Here is a 12,764-nt window from a genome sequence, read left to right on the forward strand (position 1 = left end):
GCCGGCGGGATCTGGCTCCGCCCGCATCGTAGGACCCGGTGACCACCAGAACACGGCGTCTTCACCACCCGGCGAGGCGCACTCCGGCCGCATCCGGACCCGGCGCAACCCCGCCCCGACGACTGTCGGTGGCTTGGGCGACAAGCCAGTCTTGGAGGACCGACGCCGGCTCGGCTCTCTGCTCCAACCCGGCCGACGTCCGACTACGGTCGACCCGGCCCCCCGTGGTGCGGTCGCCGACCGGCTGGGCCCGCGCGCCCTCGACGACACCGACGCTCGCCACCACCTCGACCGACTCGCCCTCTCCCAGGAGCTGGAGGAGAGCGGCCCCGTCGGGCCGGCGTGCTTCGGACCATGCATCCGGGATGAGCCCTTTACTAAAGGGTTCACGCTCCCCCGTGACACCCCCAAGTACAACGGCACCGTGAAGCCGGAGGACTGGCTCACCGACTACACCACCGCCATCGGCATCGCCGGCGGTAACCACCGTCTCGCCGTGCGCTACGCGCCGCTCATGCTCCAAGGGTCGGCCCGCACCTGGTTGAACAGCCTACCGGCAGGCGGCATCAACGCCTGGGTCGACTTCGAGCAGGCCTTTGTGCGCAACTTCACCGGCAGCTACAAGCGACCCGGCCGCCCCAGCCAGCTCGCCATGTGCGTGCAGGGGCCGACGGAAACCGGCCGCGAATACCTCGCACGCGGGACCGAGCTCCGGAACAGTTACGAGGGCGTCCACGAAGTCCAAGCGATCCAGTACTTCATCAACGGGTGCCGGGATAGCACCCTCCTCAAGCACAAGCTCTTGCACTCTGAGCCGGCCAGCATGGTCGCTTTCATGGTGATGGCAGACAAGTACGCCAACGCCGACTCCGCCATGAAGATCCAGGTGGCGCTGGACGAAGCCGGCAAAGCAAAGCCGGTTCCCCCTCCGAAGCCGGCCGGCGAAGGAAGCCGGCAGCAACACAACCAGCAGAACAACAAACGCAAAGCCGATCAGCCGGCCCAGCGCTACGACAACCGGCTCGTCGGGGCCGTCGAGCAGGCGCCCGCGACCGACCCGGCCGCCAAGCGCCGGCAGACCGACAAGACAATGTGGCAACCCGCCATGAGCTTCAAGGAGATTCTTGACGCTCCCTGCAAGCACCACAGCGGCGCAAGGCCGTCCATGCACACGCTTCGGCAGTGCGCCATCACCAGGCGCATCATGAGGGGCGACATCCCGCCTCCTCCGGCCTCGGCTCCGGGAGCGGGGCAGCCGCCTCCACCTCCACCACCGCCTCCGGCTGGCGGCGCTATGTGCGACGATGTCTACCCGGCTCAGAACGCGACCTACGTTGTCTTCACCAGCCTCGGCGACGACAAATGTAGCAAGCGCCTCCTTCGGCAGGAGGTGAACACCGTCGTCCCGGCCAAATAGGAATACATGCACTGGTCGGAGCGCCCGGTCACCTGAGCTCGGGAGGACCACCCGGCCGTCATGCCGAACCCGGGTGGTTACGCCCTCGTCCTCAACCCCACCATCGTCGCACCTTGGCGCACATGCAAGTTCTCCCGGGTTCTCATCGATGGTGGCAGCAGCATCAATATCCTCTACGGCGACACCATGACCAAGCTCGGCCTCGAGGCCAAAGACCTGGAGCCGACCCGGACGATCTTCCACGGCATCGTTCCCGGCCTCTCCTGCTCTCCAATCGGCCGGGTCCGGCTCGACGTCCTTTTCAGCAATAGCAACCACTTCCAATGCGAGCCAATCTGGTTCAAGGTGGTGGACCTGTCCAGCGCGTACCACATGCTGCTGGGCTGGCCCGCGCTCACCAAGTTTATGGCGGTCCCCCATTACGCCTACCTGAAGATGAAGTTGCCGGGTCCGAAGGGCCTCATCGCCATCACCGGCGACTACCGCAAGTCCCTGGAGTGCGCCCAAGACGGCGCCAAACTGGCCGACTCACTCGTCATAGCCGAGGAGCAGCGTCAGCTGGACCGAATCGTCGCCCTGGCCAACGAGACATCGGCCGCGCCGATCCCGGCCGAGGGGCCGGCCGACGAGGCCTCTTTCAAGCCCTCCAAGGAGACCAAGAAAGTGAAGCTGAACCTGGACGACCCCACCTGCAGCAAGTACGTTGTCGTGGGTACCCGCCTCGACAGCAAATAGGAAGGCGAGCTCGTCGACTTCCTCCGTGAGAATCGGGATATTTTTGCATGGACCCCAAAGGACATGCCGGGTATCCCGAGGAAGTACGCCGAGCACAAACTCCATGTCCGCAAGGACGCCAAGCCTGTCCGCCAACCCCTACGATGTTTCTCCGAAGACAAGAGAAGAACCATCGGTGAAGAGGTCGCCAAGCTTTTGGCGGCCGGCTTCATCATGGCAGTGTTTCACCCCGAGTGGCTGGCCAACCCAGTCCTCATCCTGAAGAAGAACAAGACCTGGCGCATGTGTATCGACTACACCAGCCTGAACAAGGCCTGTCCCAAGGATCCGTTCGCCCTCCCGCGGACCGGGTTTGAAGCCTTTCTTCATGAGGAATTCCTTCAAAGTATCATACCACGCCCGAGGGGCCTGCTTGAGGCCATAGAGGGCCTTATTGAGTCTGAAGACTTTGTCGGGATGCTTTGGGTCTTCAAAACCTGGGGGTTGAGCAACATATACTTCTTCCTCAAGCTTACCATTGAGGAATGCACTTTTCACATCCATTTGATATAAAGTGATATCATGATGGTTAGCATAAGCAAGTAATATGCGAATAGCTTCAAGTCTAGCAACAGGTGCAAAATTTTCATCGAAAATCAATTCCTTCAACCTGTGTGTAGCCTTGAGCTACAAGCCGTGCCTTATTCCTCACCACAAGGCCATTTTCATCTTGCTTGTTGAGGTAGATCCACATTGTGCCAATGATATTATGTTTGCGAGGATCTGTACGTTTGACCAGTTCCCAAACGTTGTTGAGCTCGAACTGATGTAATTCCTGTTGCATAGCTTGAATCCACTCAGGCTCCAAAAATGCTTCGTCTACCTTAGTGGGCTCTGTGATAGAGACAAAAGCAAAGTGCCCACAAAAGTTAGACAAATGTGAAGCTTTTGAGTGTGTGAGAGGACCTGGAATGTTGATGTCGCTGATGATTTTCTCAATCTGCACTTCATTTGCAACGCGAGGATGAGCTGGTTGTCGTTGAGGAATTTGATCAGCATTTTCTTCAGCATCATTTTCCTCAGGTGCATCAGCATGACGTTCTTCACGATCTGGAATGACTTCTTCAGCAGATTCTTCGGTAGGAATGACATCCTCAGTAGCCTTGAACTTGATGGATTCCTCAGGTGATTTTTCATCTAGCACAGGAGATAGGTGCTCTCTTTGCGAGCCATTAGTTTCATCAAACCGCACATCTACAGTTTCAACAACCTTGTGGTGAACATTGTTGAAGACTCTGTAGGTGTGCGAGTCCTTTCCGTAACCAAGCATAAAACCTTCATGTGCTTTTGGTGCAAATTTAGAATTGTGATGAGGATCTCTAATCCAACATTTAGCACCGAAGACTTTGAAATAACTCACATTGGGTTTCTTGTCAGTGAGGAGTTCATATGCAGTCTTCTTGAATAACTTGTGAAGATATACCCTGTTGATGATGTGGCACGCAGTATCAATTGCCTCAATCCAGAAACGATGAGGCGTCTTGTATTCATCAAGCATAGTGCGAGCCATCTCAACAAGAGTCTTGTTCTTGCGCTCCACGACGCCATTCTGCTGAGGAGTATAAGGAGCAGATAACTCATGAGTAATACCAAGTTCATCAAGATAGTCATCAAGACCAGAATTCTTGAACTCAATTCCATTTTCACTTCTGATGTGCTTGATCTTCACACCAAAGTTGGTTGAAGCCCTCGAGGAAAATCGTTTGAAGACTTCCTGCACTTCATGTTTGTTAGTGACAATATGCACCCATGTGTAACGAGTGTAATCATCAACAATAACAAAGCCATAATAGAGATGCATCATTTGTAACTGCGGAATAAAGATTTGGACCAAAAAGATCCATGTGAAGCAATTCAAATGGTCGAGTGGTAGTCATGATAGTATTCGCTGGATGTTTGGCCTTGGTCATCGTTCCAACTTCACAAGCTCCGCACAAGTGATCCTTGAGGAATTTGACATTCTCAATGCCAATGACATGCTTCTTCTTCGCGAGCATGTGCAAGTTCCTCATCCCAGCATGACCAAGTCGTCAATGCCATAGCCAGCCTTCTGAAGCTTTTGCAAGTAGACATATAGCTGGTTGTGGTCCTGTAGAGAAATCAACAATATACAGATCTCCTCTCCTAAAGCCTTCGAAGACTTTGGAATTGTCAGCTTCCATGATCACAACACAACGATACTTGCCAAAGATAACAACCATATCAAGATCACAAAGCATTGAGACTGACATGAGGTTGTATCCTAAGGACTCGACAAGCATGACTTTGTCCATGTGTCGATCCTTTGAGATCGCAACCTTACCTAGACCCAATACCTTGCTTTTGCCTTTGTCAGCGAAAATGATATGCTTCAGATGCGATGGAGATAAGGGAACATCCATCAATAGATTCTTGTCACCAGTCATGTGATTTGTACATCCACTATCGAGGACCCACTCATTGGCTTTGGGTTGATCATCCTGCAGATGAATTAGTGCATCTTACGAACTCATATAATTCATCAGTGAAGAATATGACATCAATTCCATCAGATCAATAAAACAAATAAAGCAGTATGAGGACGTGAGAAATGAGGATTCATTTCTTCATGATTAGCCTGCGTCCTTTCAGGCAATTCCGGATCTCCAGCAAATTCTTCAAATGTTTAAGCACGTCTAGAGACCTGACCCTGCATAAGAGATTAGTTCTTTTTCTTCACCACCCACATCTGGAGGGGTGGCAAAGAGGTCATCATTCTGCGAGCTCCATAAGAGAAAGGTGGCATAGAAACCAGTCCACTTCGTTTCACATAAGAGGAGTTAGGGTAAGCATATGAATAAGCAGAGAAATTCTTTGAGGACTTATGAACATAATGGTTAGAAGAATAATGCTCATATTCATAGCCCTTAAATCTTCCCTGCGAGACAAAAGTGTTAGCACGATGATGTTCATACGAGGACTTTGATCCTCTTGAGGAATTTATTCCACGTGAGGAATTTGGTCCGTATGAGGACTTGGATCCATATGAAGAATTTGGTCCATATGAAGAATTTGATCTGGGGTTCCTATTCTTCACAGGTGGTGTCATGATGACATTCACCTGAAGACTTTCAAGGCACCTTTTGAGAACCCAGATTTTCTTCATAGGGGAACCGTTCCTGCAGTTAGTGCCAACATATCTAGCAAATACTTCACCATTCTGATTTTTGAACAGTTTATAGTTGGATTCAAATGACTCATCAGAAGAATGAGGAGATTCACATGTAAAGCCAGATAGAGTAGATGGATCTACTGGAGGTCCCTTTGCAGCAACCCATGAGGTTTTTGGGTACTGCTCAGGCTTCCAGTATGTCCCATCAGCATTGAGTTTCCTCTCAAAGGCAATACCCTCTTTCCAAGGGTTCCTGTTGAGGATATACTTTTTAAGCACATCACAAAGAGCCTGATGCCCTTTGAGGCTTTTGTACATGCCTGTTATGTATAATTCCTCCTGCATCATCAGTGATACTAGCAATGTCCTCAGATGAGGAATTAGTTATAGCAGAGACAGGTGAAGAATTTGTAGTATTAGAAGGATTTGAACATTCAGGTGAGGAATTAGCAGATTCACGTTCAATGCACTTCAAACATGGAGGAACAAATTCTTTCTGAGCAGCACTGATTTGTTGAGCAAGTAATGAATCGCGCTCCTTCTGAAGATCTTCATAACTCACCCTTAGCTTTTCAAGATCTTGCTTTCTTTGAAGAAATTCATAAGAAAGCTTCTCATGATCAGATAAGAGAGTGTTATGATGACTTTGAAGGTTGTCAAACTTAGACTGAAGTCTCTGAAGATTTTCAGTCAAGGTTTTAGTGTGATCCATTTCTTCACCCAACATATCATCACTTTTGTCTAGCATGTTTTGGACCTTTTCAAAAGCCTTCTGTTGTTTCACAGCAATCTTAGCAAGTTTAGAGTAGCTAGGCTTGAGGTTTTCATCAGATTCATCCTCACTTGATTCAGAGGAGGGATATTTGAGTACCTTGGCACCCTTTGCCATGAAGCAATAGGTGGGAGCGTAGTCATCATCGCCTTCATCGGCCTTGTTGGTGAAGCCATTTTCTTCAGAATTGAAGATGGATTTGCTGACGAATGCAGTAGCGAGAGCTAGACTCACCACACCAGATTTTGACTCCTCAGATGCCTCTTCTTCCTCATGTTCATCAGATTCAGCTTCAGAGTCCATTTCCTTGCCAATGAATGCCCGAGCCTTCTTGGAGCTGCTCTTCTTGTGAGATGAAGACTTCGAGGATTTTGATGATGAAGACTTTGAAGATTTCTTCTTGTTCTTTGAATCATCAGAATTGTAATCCTTGTATTTCTTCTTCTTTGATTCCTTTTCCCACTGAGGACAGTCTTGAATGTAGTGACCAGGTTTCTTGCATTTGTGGCATAGTCTCTTCTTATAGTCACTGGATGAGGAATCATTACTCCTTGAGGATTTTCCAAAGCGACAACGTCTTGAGAACTTCTTAAATTTCTTCACGAGCAGTGCTAGCTCCTGACTCAGTTCTTCAGGATCACCAAGGCTACTACCAGAATCTTCACCTTCAGATTCAGAGACAGCTTTGGCCTTCAGGGCACGTGATCTGCCATAGCTTGAACCATAGAGATCTCTCTTCTCAGCAAGCTGGAACTCATGAGTGTTTAGCCTCTCGAGGATATCAGCGGGATCAAGTGACTTGTAATCTCCACGTTCTTGTATCATCAGTGCCAGAGTATCAAATGAGGAATCAAGCGATCTCAGCAATTTCTTCACCACCTCATGATCGGTGATGTCAGTGGCACCAAGTGCTTGAAGCTCAATTGAGATGTCAGTGAGGCGATCGAAGGTTTGCTGGAAATTCTCATTGTCGAGTCTTTTGAAGCAGTTGAAGAGATTGCGAAGAACGTCAACTCGAGAGTCACGCTGTGTTGAGACTCCTTCATTGACCTTGGACAGCCTATCCCAGATAAGCTTAGCAGTTTCCAAAGCACTCACTCTTCCATACTGCCCTTTGCTCAGATGGCCACATACGATGTTCTTCACTTGAGAATCGAGTTGCTTGAATCTCTTCACATCAGCAGCATTCAGAGAAGGTGTGACTGAGGGAACACCATTTTCCACAACATACCAGAGATCATTATCAATTGCCTCAAGATGCATTCACATCTTATTCTTCCAGTAGGGGTAGTCCGTTCCATCGAAGGTAGGACACCCAGCAGAGACCTTGATCATACCTGCAGTCGACATAAATAAAACTCCAGGCGGTTAAACCAAAATCACACAGAACAATGGAGTACCTTGCTCTGATACCAATTGAAAGTGCGTTATATCGACTAGAGGGGGTGAATATGCGATTTTTATGAATTCTTCACTGAGAAATTTCAGGTCCTAAACGAAGAAATACTTGCAGCAGAATAAGTATTCAGATGCTATCATAACAGAACGGAAGCATGGTCATCATGATGAAATGAAAGCAAGCACAGAGTATAGAAAGCGTAAACACAGGATAGAACAGGATGAAGAAAAACAGACTGGAGAAATTGAACTGAGGAAATTGAGAAAGTCTTCAGTCAAAGTATTCAAACAGATATGAACAAGCACACAACACAGTAATGAGGAAATGAAAGAGTTGAGGAAATAGAACCAGTAGGCTTGGTGAAGACAATGATTTGGTAGACCAATTCCAACTGTTGTGACAGTTGTACGTCTGGTTGGAGCGACTAGGTATTTAAACCTGAGGACACACAGTCCCGGACACACAGTCCTCACCGTATTCTCCTTGAGCTAAGGTCACACAGACCTCGCCCAATCACTCGTGGTAAGTCTTCAGGTGACTTCCAAACCTTCACAAACTCGGTCACTCGGCGATCCACAATTTCCTCTTGGATGCTCTAGACCATGACGCCTAACCATCTGGAAGATGCACAGTCTTCAAAGGTAACAAGCGTCGGATCCACGCAGGATCAATCTCTTCAGTGATGCTCAATCACTTTGGGTTTGTAGGTGTTTGGGTTTGGGTTTTCCTCACTTGATGATTTTCGCTCAAAGTCCTCGGAGGATGGGATGCTCTCAAATGACAAGTGCCAGTTTCTCTCGGAGCAGCCAACCAGCTAGTGGTTGTAGGGGGCAGCTATTTATAGCCTAGGGAGCAGCCCGACATGATAAGACATAAATGCCCTTCAATGATATGACCGTTAGGTGGGTAGATATTTTGGGACAACTGGCGCGTAGCACATCAACGGTCGGAATTTGATCTATCAAATTCCTCAGGGCTATCATGTTCCTCACTTGTAGGCAATCCGCACTGGCGAATTCCTAACTCCTCATTCAGAGCAAATTACTCAGAGACCAGAAGAACTTTGTCTCTATCACTAAAGAAATTGACTGAACTGTATGAGATTTCCAATGGCTTCACTCGAAGGGATTGGTAGGTGTAGGATTTTGAGTTAAGCATCACTTGGAAATTTCTCCTTAGTATTTCCTCGACCCCCTTTAACAGTACGGTGATTCCTAAGACTCAAGAAAGAGAAAAAGAAACTACGAAAACAAAAGTCTTCATGCTTCATGTTCCTCGAACGAATACCAAGTCTTCACGGTTACACCAATTTCTTCACTTTCAAAGTCTTCAAAAAGTCTTCAGAAATCCAAAGTCTTCAGTCGAAGATATTCATTTTTAGGGGTCGACTTTCTCTGTAAATATCAAACTCCTCATAGACTTATAGACACGTGTACACTCACAAACGCATCAGTCCCTTAACCTATAAGTCTTCAATACACCAAAATCACTAAGGGGCACTAGATGCACTTACAGGTACGCCTCCATGTGCTCGTCCCTTGGCTCGTTCACCTTGTTGGAGAAGTTGACGAGGAGCTGAGAGTCCCCCTTGATGGTGAGGCGCTTCACCCCTAAAGCCACCGCTGCCTTGATGCCCGCGATCAACCCCTCGTACTCAGCAATGTTGTTGGAGACCTTCTCGCCCTGCTGAAAGCAGAGCTACACGGCGTAGTAGAGCTTGTCCTGGGTGGGCGAGATAAGCACTGCTCCAGCCCCCGCGCCCTAGCGCGAGAACGCGCCGTCGAAGTACATGACCCAGCCGTCCGGCGCTTCGCCCCCTGGTGATAGGGATTGGTTCTCGCCTGCTTCCAGCTCCGGGGCGTCAGTCCATTCTGCCACAAAATCTGCGAGCGCAGCCCCCTTGATGACCCTGGTCGTGCTGAACTCCAAATCAAACGCTTGCATCTCGATGTTCCATTCAGCAACTCATCCCGCGGCATTGGGGCTCCTGAGCACTCTCTCCAGCGGGTAAGCCGAGACGACCCTGATGGGGTGACCCTGGAAGTAGTGGCGCAGCTTGCGCGAGGCCACCAGGAGCGTGAGCAGGAGCTTCTGAGGCATGGGCTATCATGCCCTCGCATCTCGTAGCACCGTGCTGGCAAAGTACACTGGGTGCTCGACGAGGGCGGGAGAGCTGTCGGAGTCTTCGGCTTCCGGGGGTTGAGGTGTCTCTTTGGGGTCTTCGGCTTCAGGGGCTTGGCGGCCTGCCGAAGCAACCGCTGCTTCAGGAGCATCACCTTGGTGCCGTGCTGCTTCGTCCGGCCTGGTGGTTCCACTTGGCGGGCCCTTGACCTGACGCTCTTTTCTGAGGGCCACCAGCGCTGCGCTGGCGGAGTGGGGTGTGGCAGATAGGTAGAGCACCAAGGGCTCGAGAGGTCGAGGTGCCACCATCACTGGCGGGCTGGTCAAGTATCTCTTGAGGTCTTGAAATGCCAGGTCGGCCTCGGGGGTCCACTCGAACGGGCCCTTCTTCTTCATCAGCTTGAAGAACGGCAAGGCGCGCTCCCCCATCGTGGAGATGAAATGCCCCAGCGAGGTCACGCAGCCAGCAAGCTTCTGCATCTCCTTGAGGGTCTGCGGTGGGCTCATGTCTTCAATTGCCTTGACCTTCTCCGGGTTGGCCTCGACCCCCCTGTGGGACACAAGGAAACCCAGCAGCTTGCCGGAAGGGACACCAAACACACACTTCTCCGGGTTGAGCCGCAAGTCCACCTGGTGTAGACTTGCGAAGGTCTCCTCCAGGTCTTGAATCAAAGTTCTCGCCTCCCGAGACTTCACCACAATGTCGTCGATGTAGGTCTCCGCGTTTCTCCCGAGCTGCCATCCCAAGGCGATGTGCATCAGCTGCTGGAAGGTCGCTCCCGCGTTGCGCAATCCGAAAGGCATGCAAGTATAGCAGTACACCCCACACGGGGTCAGGAAGGCCGTCTTCTCCATGTCTTCCACCATCATCTTGATCTGGTGATACCCTGAGAACGCATCTAGGAAGCATAGCAGGTCGCACTCGGCGGTGGAGTCGACGATCTGGTCGATGCGCGGCAGCGGGAATGGGTCTTGAGGGCAGGCCTTGTTGAGGTTGGTGAATTCGACGCACATGCGCTCCTTCCCTCCTTTCTTCAGCACGACGACAGGTTCGTCAACCACTCCGGGTACCGGACTTCATGAATGACACCTGCCGCCTCCAGCTTGCGGGATTTCTTGGACGATGAAGTATTGTTTCTCCGTGGACTGTCGCCGCGCCTTTTGCTTCACAGGGCGCACATTGGGGCACACTTTTAGATGATGCTCAATCACTCCTATCGGGACCCCAACTAGATGCTTGGGCTCCCAGGCGAACACTTCCTTGTTTTCCCTCAGGAAGTCCACCAGCACCCTTTCTTGATCTGGGGTGAGGTCGGCGCCTATGGTAAAGGTGGCGCCTGAGGCCCCGTCCTCGTCGACCGGTACTTGCTTCGTCTTGGCTTGGCCTTGAGTGAATGCTGCTTCTTCTTGGTTGGCGCAGCCCCCTTGGCTCTGGGTTCAGTCTTGCTGGCCGGACAAGCTGGCGTCGCGGCCTTGAAGGCAAGTTTGAGGGCCGCCAAGGCTTCCTTGGTGTCCCCAGCCACAGTGAGGACGCCCTTGCTCCCCGGCATCTTCATGAGGTTGTAGGCAGGATGAGTAGCTGCCATGAATCGGGCCAGCGTCGGGTACCCAACGATAGCGTTGTACGGTAGGTTGATGCGGGCGATGTCGAAGTCGATTAGCTCGGTGAGGTAGTTATCGCATGTGCCAAAGGTCACGGGGAGACGGATCTGCCCCAGGGGGTTGGAGGAGCCGACGCTGACCCCGGAGAAGGGCATGCTGGGGTGGAGCCGCTCAAGCGGTACATGGAGGAGGCTAAAAGCCTCCACAGAGAGTACGTTGAGGCCGGCGCCGCCGTCGATGAGGGTCTTGGTGACGGTTATGCTGCAGATGGTGGGCGTGCAAAGTATTGGGAGCACGCCCGAACCGATGGTGGTGACAGGGTGATCCCCCGAGTCGAAGATTAGGTCGGCCTTGGGCGCCGCCCAACCCGAGGGAGCCCCCTGCCGCGTGGAGGCGGCGCCCATCTGGCGAAAGAACGGCTTGGTATGACAGTCCGAGGGCGGCACTTGCGAGCCACCAAGGAGGGCCGCGACGATGGGGGGCTGGTCCCCTGAAGCGCGCAATGAAGAGGTCGCGTAGCTCCCCCTAGGAGGCCACTGAAGATCCCGGTAGGTGGAGTAGCCAAGCACGCGGCACGCTGGTGAGGGCCATGGGGAGCTAGTTGGCCATGACCCTGTCGTCGCCCCCGGCCTTAAGGATGGCCTCCTCGTACGCCAGCAGGAAAACCACCAGGTCCGCCGCGCCGTCGTAGCGCGGTGGCATCTCCGGCTTGAACTTGGGCGGCCACTGCCCCTGCCGTAAAGCGGGGGCCAAGGCTCAGAGCCCCCTGGCCCCGCCGTTGGCATCAGTCATCAGAGCCGGAAGCACGGCGCCTGCCATGGGGGCGAAGCGTGGTGGTAGCGAAGCATGAATCGACGGAAGGAAAGCTCTGGCGCACACCTACCCGGCGCGCCAAATGTCAGATTTCGGGTTCTGGCAAAACCCTTGAGGTTCGAACACTGGGGTGCGCACGAAGATTTCCCCCTACCTAATAACGCCCTCAACCTCACCGCGATCTCAAAGCCTAGTTCGACGAATCCGCAACACAAGAGACACGAGATTTATACTGGTTCGGGCCACCGTTGTGGTGTAATACCCTACTCCAGTGTGGTGTGGTGGATAGCCTCTTGGGCCGGGGATGAACAGTTACAAGGGAAGAACAGCCTCCTGAGGAAAGGTGTTCTTGTGCTTGGTGAGCTGGTGAAGGTTTCGATCCCTTGCTATGGAGGTGGCTAGTCCTATTTATGGAGGCCCGGGTCCTCTTCCCAAATATTGAGCGGGAAGGGATCCCACAACGGCCAAGTTTGAAGGGGGACAACTAGTACAGCTTATCCTGACAAAAGTAGTCTTCACCTGCCAAAGGCTCTGGTGGTGACGCCGTCTTGGGCTCCACGGTGACCTCCGTCCTGCTGGTCTTGGTCTCGTTGCACCGATATGGAAACCTTTGCTTGATGCCTGGGGACTCCTCGCCTGTGCTTTCCCCTTAGCACCGAAGAGGAAACAAGGACACTGCGCGCGCGGGCGCCCGCCTGGTTGTGGTCGTCATGGCTTATGTCACAGGAACCTCGCG

The sequence above is a fragment of the Triticum aestivum genome, chromosome 3D, assembly GCF_018294505.1.
Source record: "Triticum aestivum cultivar Chinese Spring chromosome 3D, IWGSC CS RefSeq v2.1, whole genome shotgun sequence".
NCBI classification, from domain to species: Eukaryota; Viridiplantae; Streptophyta; class Magnoliopsida; order Poales; family Poaceae; genus Triticum; species Triticum aestivum.